The sequence below is a fragment of the Styela clava genome, chromosome 8 (genome assembly GCF_964204865.1).
Source record: "Styela clava chromosome 8, kaStyClav1.hap1.2, whole genome shotgun sequence".
In the NCBI taxonomy this organism is placed as follows: Eukaryota; Metazoa; Chordata; class Ascidiacea; order Stolidobranchia; family Styelidae; genus Styela; species Styela clava.
The window spans coordinates 10,984,315-10,992,884 of NC_135257.1; the positions used below are offsets into that span (position 1 = coordinate 10,984,315).

The 8,570-nt window shown below is 36.0% G+C and overlaps 2 long non-coding RNA genes across 2 annotated transcripts; one reads left to right on the forward strand and one right to left on the reverse strand.

Moving 5' to 3' along the window:
- The first annotated feature begins 705 nt into the window (after nucleotides 1–705).
- On the forward strand, nucleotides 706–5,581 carry LOC144425805 (uncharacterized). Its single transcript, XR_013477665.1, has 2 exons — nucleotides 706–2,396; nucleotides 5,443–5,581. It is a non-coding gene; the product is annotated as an uncharacterized LOC144425805 (long non-coding RNA).
- A 1,005-nt stretch (nucleotides 5,582–6,586) lies between these two features.
- LOC144425806 (uncharacterized) lies at nucleotides 6,587–7,888 on the reverse strand. The gene is made up of 2 exons (XR_013477666.1): nucleotides 7,362–7,888; nucleotides 6,587–6,722 (listed from the first exon to the last, which is right to left on the reverse strand). It is a non-coding gene; the product is annotated as an uncharacterized LOC144425806 (long non-coding RNA).
- Between the last annotated feature and the right edge of the window lie 682 nt (nucleotides 7,889–8,570).

Sequence of the window (8,570 nt, forward strand, 5' to 3'; positions counted from 1 at the left end):
ATTATATTATATACTGACATTAGAAATAGATTTTAATAATAGATTTAATGAAGGGGGTAGAATTGAGGTTGTACAACTATATTACGGAATTGACTGTCAAATCTATAACTTGATAATGCCTAAACAATAACTCTTGATAGAGATCATCATCTAAATAAGAAAATATTACCAAACATCAGAACATAGTCACACAAACTAGATCCTTGCATTTGTTTTTAGAAAAGTTTTTCGCTAAGGATATCAGGATATAAAATTACCGCATCTGTAAAAAGATAGGATTCCATGTCAGGTATGGGATTAGCTAGTTATTTGTTTTCGGAAGCATGGACTTGATGGTGGAGGAAGCCGTAACCGACCAGCCGTTATGTGAACCACCCTAAGGCAGTGAGGAGTCCAGCAATCCTCTCGCACATACCCATCCATGCATGGGATTCGAACATGCGAACCCTTGCAGAGTAATCAGAGGTGCGGTGGCGAGCGTATTCCTAACGCTTGGTATGAGCCACACCACCGCGCCGTACCTAGCAATACCATGATACTATCCGAACAAAGCTACATATTAACTAAACAAGTGATATCCAGCAGATTCAATCGATATAACTGTCATACTGGTATAGGGAATTGTTTTGTTAACTTTAAGTTTGATATGTGATTAGCATTTTAAAACATGTGAAGCTCTCGGTCCACAATCTACAGACCTCTGGACCTAGTAGGTCGGTAGGTTGCCAACAGCAAAGCTGTAAAGAATTCTTACTGTATTCTGGTATCGGCGCATCGAGTCTTTTTATTATTTATAAATATATTATTTGTGTTACTTATGGTAAACGAGCATGTGCATTGTGAGTTAGGCTATCAACTTTATTCTCTCGTTTTCCGGGTATTTCTGATATATATTTGTTTTGTTTTGTGTTTTGAGAATGCCAAAATAAATTGTATTGTATTATATCAATTTGCGATCAACTTCGTTCTCTGGATTACAGAACTAGCAATGACTGACTAAACTTCGGAATTTTCAAGCTAGGCCTCATGGATGGATAGTGTAAACAACCCTCCATATGGTGCACTTTGAATAAATTTCATTTCAATTCCAGTTAATATTGTATGTCATGTCAAAAAAAATCACCAAAACAACCTATTTCAGTATTTTGAATTTATTCAGTTATTGTTTAGCAACAGATTGTATGATTGTGGTCTATCACTTCTGGACTCAAGGGCTCTAATAATCCACTGATCTATCTGCTGAGCCAACAACAACAACAAAAACGACATCATACACATAAATATATGGAAGAAAGACAGACATCCTGAGGGGATACTTCGGATGATATAACTTATTATAGTCTGAATATATTCAATACACCTTGCTTGCAACATTCAATACTACAACTTGCAACGCCATTACTTGACACTTCGAAATCATGCATTTTTGTGATTAATCTACAAAAAATATCTGACCGTTGAACTGCAGAGTGGCGGATTCCGAAAACGGTTAAAGGATAATTATTCTAACCGTGGGATACCGGTACGGTACCGGTACACGTCTGCACGTGGGTTCGTTGTAGTGTGTGCAGGTGATCGTCGGGTCGGAAACTCGGGACCAACATGCGGTGTAGCAGGCGCCGTCGGACCTACAGTCGTATAAAACCGTAACCTGTCGTCATAAAACACAAAAGCAAAAGCTTCCACATGCCTTGACTAAGTCAGGCTCTATATATTGTGGCGCGTGACGCCCCACTGACTACCAGGCCAGGATAAACTTATTATAAGATCGAACAGGCCTAGCACGTGTACAAACATACGGTGGTAGAGCACTACGGGAAAGCGTTCGCATACTACACGCGTTCAAAGCACGAACCATTCGTGATCCGATATCATTCAGTACATAGAAGACACCACATTCTGACATGACATGTCTATTGTCTACACAGGGTTAGGAAAAGAGTTGAGATTGAGGAAATGACCTGCCACAATTTTTTTTTTCTAGGATGGGTCAAATCCCAAAAACTGCATACGACATTTGGAAAATTTGGAATTCAACGATAAATGCTTTTTTTGGACACAAAATGTATACCGGTATAGAGGACTTGCACGGGTCACGTGACCTTGTTTACTGGACGGCAATAAAACAAAAAAACGTCCAGTTGGCTCCTGTCAGTTGCAAGTCGGATTATACGTTTCCGTTTTGTTTGGCTGTTGAAAATGGTTATTTCGTATTGTTCCGCTGGCTGTACGTATAGTATAGACAACGAAATGGATCTTCAGTTATAATCCACTGTTTCCAAAAGATTCGGAACGTCGCGCAATGTGGATATCATCTATTGGCAAGACTGCTTGGTGTCAAGTCCAGAAGCCATCTCACTTGTGTTTCACTGTTTGCGGACAGCACTTCGCTGATGGTGAGTCATAATGTGCCGTTATCAATTTTTTCAAATATTCATAAGCTCCCTCATTTCAATGGAAAGCAGATGACAAACTACTGTTATTGGTAGGCCTAGGCGTAGGTCTACTTGCAGACTTGACTCGTGTGAGGTATTAATCAATAATTACCATAAAGGTATTGTTTCCCTAGTTAGCAGGGAATCTATTAGAAATGTAAAAGAGAGAGAGAGAATTTTATTGTTTCGTCAAACCAGAAAACACATACAATATATATATGATAGCAAAATAAGAAAAATTAGGTTTCGGTAGATGACAGGGTGGTAACGATACGACCATTAACAGTCATCTAAGTCGGTTACCACCCGAAGCAAGCACATGAATAAATAAATTAATAACACAGGTTCTGTAATATTACACTCTCAGGAAAAACTATATACACTATGTAAAAAATAATGATATCTAATTAGAGATGAGAAAAATTTCTAATCGGGATTAGGAAGTTATTTAAATAAATTTTAAATAGAGAAGAGCAAAAAATAAGAATTCCATACCAAATATATTATTATTTATTATATTAATTTACACTTTCAACCTGTTCTGAATCTTCTTTTGTGCTTACACATGATAAAATATGAGTGATAAGATCACAGGGAAATTGAAGGTTCTATGAGTGACAATAATGTGTTGTGTGAAGAAAACCATAGATTGAGTTATGAATTATAGGCATAACAGTAATACATTTTTATATTTTCAATTCATTAGGGTGAAGAAAAAAAGCAGGATGCATATGGAACTTCTGCGAGATTTATACATTACTACGCAGAACAGGTATTAAGATGGGAAACAATCAGATTGGCATTGCAACCCTTCACAAATATGACTGAGTTGAAATAGATATGTGATATTAAATAAATTTTGACGAGGCTGGGTCAAATTAAATCACGATAGCCCAAAATATATTTCGTCTTATAGTAATTTTTTACACATTACTACGCAGAACAGGTATTAAGATGGGAAACAATCAGATTGGCATTGCAACCCTTCACAAATAATTTAGAAATAGACAAATATGACTATGAGTTGAAATGGATATGTGATATTAAATAAATTTTGACAAGGCTGGGTCAAATTAAATCACGATAGCTCAAAATATATTTCGTCTTGTAGTAATTTATTGTATACACGAGGTTCAAACTTCAGAGATTCTGAACAATTAGCAAATTTGTCTATATCACTATTGCACATTAATTAAAAGAATATTGATCACATTAAATTCATTACACAGTATAATACTACATAAATATATATATTAGATCAAGGCCCTCCTATCCTTTGTATCTAAATTGCAATTAAGATGAGCAATTTTGGGTTATTAGTTATACATATATGTCAAACTAAGGGAAGGGATAGTCAAACTATTGTATGTCACAATCAGAAGAACATAATGTACACAACAACATTATAATATAAACTAAAATTATGACCCAGGGCAGTCTAGTTTCAAGCCATTGTAGTATGAACCATAATTGGATGATATGAAATGGGTGATATGATATATCACATTGTAGCTAAATATGTACTATATTTAAGACTACAATAAGATTAGCACCTTTCACATATTTTGAATATCATTTTCATAGGAATCAACCAAAGAATATATATAACAAATGTACTTGTTATTATTATACTCCAACAGCATGATTCATATTAAATAAAAAGCGACGATAGCATATGATTACTCAGAATTATTAGAACGAAGCGATTACAAAGATCAATTGTGAAATGATAAGATTTTGCGGTATACATTAAAATAACCCGGTTAGAATAGTTTATAAGCATAATAAAACAAATATTTGAATGTACACAATGGGGGTGCTTGATCTACTAATTTTAAGGCACAATTCAAAGCAGTATAATTACAAGGTTGCAAACATACACATGTATATAATACAAGTGGAAGTCATATGTGAGGTAGTCACTATGTTAACACCATAATTGGTTGAATAGATAACTAAAGTTTGAATTCTCCATCTAAGAATACGCTCGCCACCGCATCTCTGATCCCCCTGAGAGTTTCACAGGTTCCAATCCCATGCGGGGATAGTTATGTGCGAGGGGATTGCAGCTCTCGTTCCACTGAGGGTGGTTCACACGACCGCTGGTCGATTACGACATCCCCCACTATCAAGTCCATGCTTCTAAAACAAATAACAGGCTAACTAATCCCGACATAGAATGGTAATCGTACGATGACTATGAATGATTGCAAGAATTGAAATGGTTTCTGGAATGTTGTAACTGTCTCATCTTTGTCTTTAATAAATCATATCTGCTTAAATTTGCATATGTCTATTTATGTACTATTGTAGTATTATTTTTTTATTTTATTTTTTCATAGTGTTAAAATGTTGTACTGATTGATTCTCATATATAGGCTCATTTAGAATTAAGTATCTATTTTGGAAACGCACTCCTCTTTTTCTACCATTAAATTAATCTAAAACAAAAACCACATTATGTTACTGTTATAAATGTGTCATTTTTCACAATAAATTCCCAACCCTGATTAGATGAATCCAAAATTTATCTTCGTTTCAATCAGATTTATCCTTGTTTTGTAAATAATGTAAATAATTCTCTATAAACTGAGAGTTAAATAAAAAAGAACCTGTGTCAATTTATGTATTTATTCATGTGTTGTATTGGGTGGTAACTGACTCAGATGACCGTAACTGGTCGTATCGTTACCTCCCAGTCATACCGAAAACTTTTGTTTTACGTATTTTGTTACTATTATATTTTATATTATGTGTTTTCTGGTTGACGAAATAATAAATTCTCTCTCTCTGTTGCACCTTGCAATCTGTCCTCAACCATAAATAAATTCTATTCTAAAAACTCCCCACATTGGTTGGCATAGTTGCGTTTTAAATTGAAAGAAATCTTCATTAATGGTCAGAAGGTGTTGTCTGATTGTTTTATTAGTTAGCAGGTAATTTATTACTGATCTGATACACAAACTTGGAACTGTCAAATGATTATTAGTGTTTAATTTATTTTCAGGAAAAAGGGAAGATAACCCATTATCAGCTGCTTATATGTCCCATCGATATTTGAATTTTCGCCATCTCCAGAGAGGAAGAGAATAGTTAGAAAAAGGGGGATTTTGAAGAAAGGCAAAAGGCAGGACCACTTCAACAAATTCTGTTAACTTGTATGCGTTGCAATATTATCTTGCAGTTGTTAGCATAAACATTTAATGTGTCTTTCGACTAGACCTACCACACTTTAAAAGAAGCCGCCTACACCCCTTTTCCCTAGAACCATAATACTGTAAAATATTTGATAGAAATTAGCCCCGAGGCATCATATCTTCCATTTAAAAGGGCTGTGGAGGCAGATACATTTTTTACTCTAAATTATGGAATGTTACTTCCAGGTTATCTTATCCTTGCTTATAGATATCTTGAGGTCAGTGACTCCAACTGACCCATGCATGCCACACTGAAAATTCTCTTGTGTACCGATAAAATTAGGCTGTTGGAGCCTTCAGACCTTGAAAACAGTCGAATCTGAGGACGGTGGATTCATGTGAAACACGTAATATGCATTTATAGGCAATTATAAATCCCATCCGATCCGCAACCTCCTGCCTATGGAATCAAAACATTAGACAAATTGGTGTACTGTGCGTATTCACAAATCTTTGCGAATCAAGTGTGTCTTTTGACTAAAGAAGATTTAGCATTGAAATGGTCAATCTCAATATCAACCTAGTATCTGCAGATTAAACCAATTGTTTATTAAAAATACATTTTTGATGTGCTTTATTTTTCAAATATAATTTATAATTACTGTAAAGTGTGTGATACATTTGGTACCATGAATACCATTTGCAAATCAGCTTGAAATAAAATTTTAGACTCTTAAGTCATATCTCATAATATTTTTTAAACAAAATGTTGCGGCTAGCCGGCTACCCATCAGAATTTTCTTTCAGATCACAAAGTCGCAATATTACGCCTCGCTAAGTTGCATTGGCAACTGTATCTGGTTGTAGTATCGGTGTCCAACTTTAGGCTGAAACCTTTACTACCAGACCCACCGAAACAATTTTTTTCTTTTTTGATAGGGTCTTCTTGAAGTTGCTTTCGTTAAAGCACAATGGACACTTTGTCTCCACCAATCCACAGTAATCACAAGTTACTTTGTCATTACGATAAGCATCCATAAATGGATACTGGGGATGTATTATCAAGTCACGCAAGCTGAGGTCTTGTGCCACTGTGGTCTTGTTGCAACTTATACTTTGCCATCCATATATTCCATGGTCGCAACCATATCTGTAAGATAATGGATACAGATAGAGTTTTCATAAAATCTAACGATCAAGGAGTGTGAAATTTATGTCCATATCCCACCACAGCCACTAGTCGTAAATGAATTTGATTCCGGGTAGCATATCTTTTTACCAATGACAATAAAAAGACATTTTGGATCAGTTGTACAAGCACCATTAGGATAGGATTTATCTGGGAGGGAGGGTGGAGCCAGTTATTTGTTTTCAGAAGCATGGACTTGGATGGTGGGAGAGGGTCGTAACCGATCAGCGGTCATGTGAACCACCCTCAGTGGGAGTGGAGCTGCAATCCTCTCGCACATAACTATTCCCGCATATGATTGGAGCCTGTGAAACTACCAGGATGATCACTGATGCGGTGGCGAGCGTATTCCTAGATGCCGAATTCAATTGAATTCTAGTTATTTTTTGCATGACCACTGGTGTTAAGCTTTAGTTATCTATTCAACCTTTCACACTTAGTAATAGATTACCTGCTAACTAGGGAAACAATACCTTATGGCAATTGATGATTACAAGTAGCCTAGGCCTACCAATAACAGTAGTTTGTCATCTGCTCTCCATTGAAATGAGGGAGCTTATGAATATTAAAAGAAATTGATAACGGCACATTATGACTCACCATCAACGAAGTGCTGTCCGCAAACAGTGAAACACAAGCGAGATGATTCTGGACTTGACACCAAGCAGTCCTGCCAATAGATGCTATCCACATTGCGCGACGTTCCGGATCTTTCGAAAACAGTGGAATATAACTGAAGATCCAATTCCTTTGTCTATACTATACGTACAATACGAAATAACCATTTTTAACAGCCAAACAAAACGGAAACGTATAATCCGACTTGCAACTGAGAGAAGCCAGCTGGACGTTTTTTTTTTTTTTTGCCATCCAGTAAACAAAGTCACGCGACCCGTGCAAGTCCTCTATATCTTGGCTCAACGCAAAACAATGCGTTTTGTCACATTTATTTTGCGCTCACAATAAAATACATATATCTTGGATTTCAAGTCGCTAATGAATTCGTTCCTATAGCCCAAGCGCGACACACGCCTGGTCAAGTGTAGGGCGGTATTTTAGTCGACGATAAATTGAAGAGTTTAAAGCAATATCATTAATCAAGCAATTAATTAGTTAAAAATGGTCAAATTAAATGTTGAAAACGCAAATTGCAACGGGCAAACTCAATAGCAATATTTAAAACGCAGTTTTAAAGGCAGTGGCACGCGCTTGGTCACCACATATGCTAGGCACATATTTAGGCACTTTGAAAAAAGAAGAAAATCGGAATTATCACCAATAAAAGACAGAGTATTAAAAATTTTACCCACACTGATTAGCCTGGGCAAATATCCAATAGATGCACTTGAGTCTAGTACTGGAATTTAGAAATAATAAATTGTTACCGGTAGGCACTTTTTTAGGCACTTATTTAGACACTTCGAAAAAAAGGTGAAATAAACGTAGTAACTCCTAGAAAGATAATGAATTAGTTCAAAATATTTGTTTATGTCTCTGTCTTTTATTAGTGATAATTGCCATTTTCTTTATTTTTCGAAGTGCCTAAATATGTGCCTAGCATATGTGGTGACCAAGCGCGTGCGACTGCCTTTAATACTACGTTTTAAATATTGTTATTGAGTTTGCCCGTTGCAATTTGCGTTTTCAACATTTAATTTAACCATTTTTAACTAATTAATGATGGTTTTAAAAGGTATTACGCCCTTTTTACTAAGTGCCTAATTTGCAAGTGCCTACTTTTAGTCCGTCCCGTACACGCGCCGCAATATTGCTTTGAATGCCATGACGGGTCATTCGAGCGTAACGAGG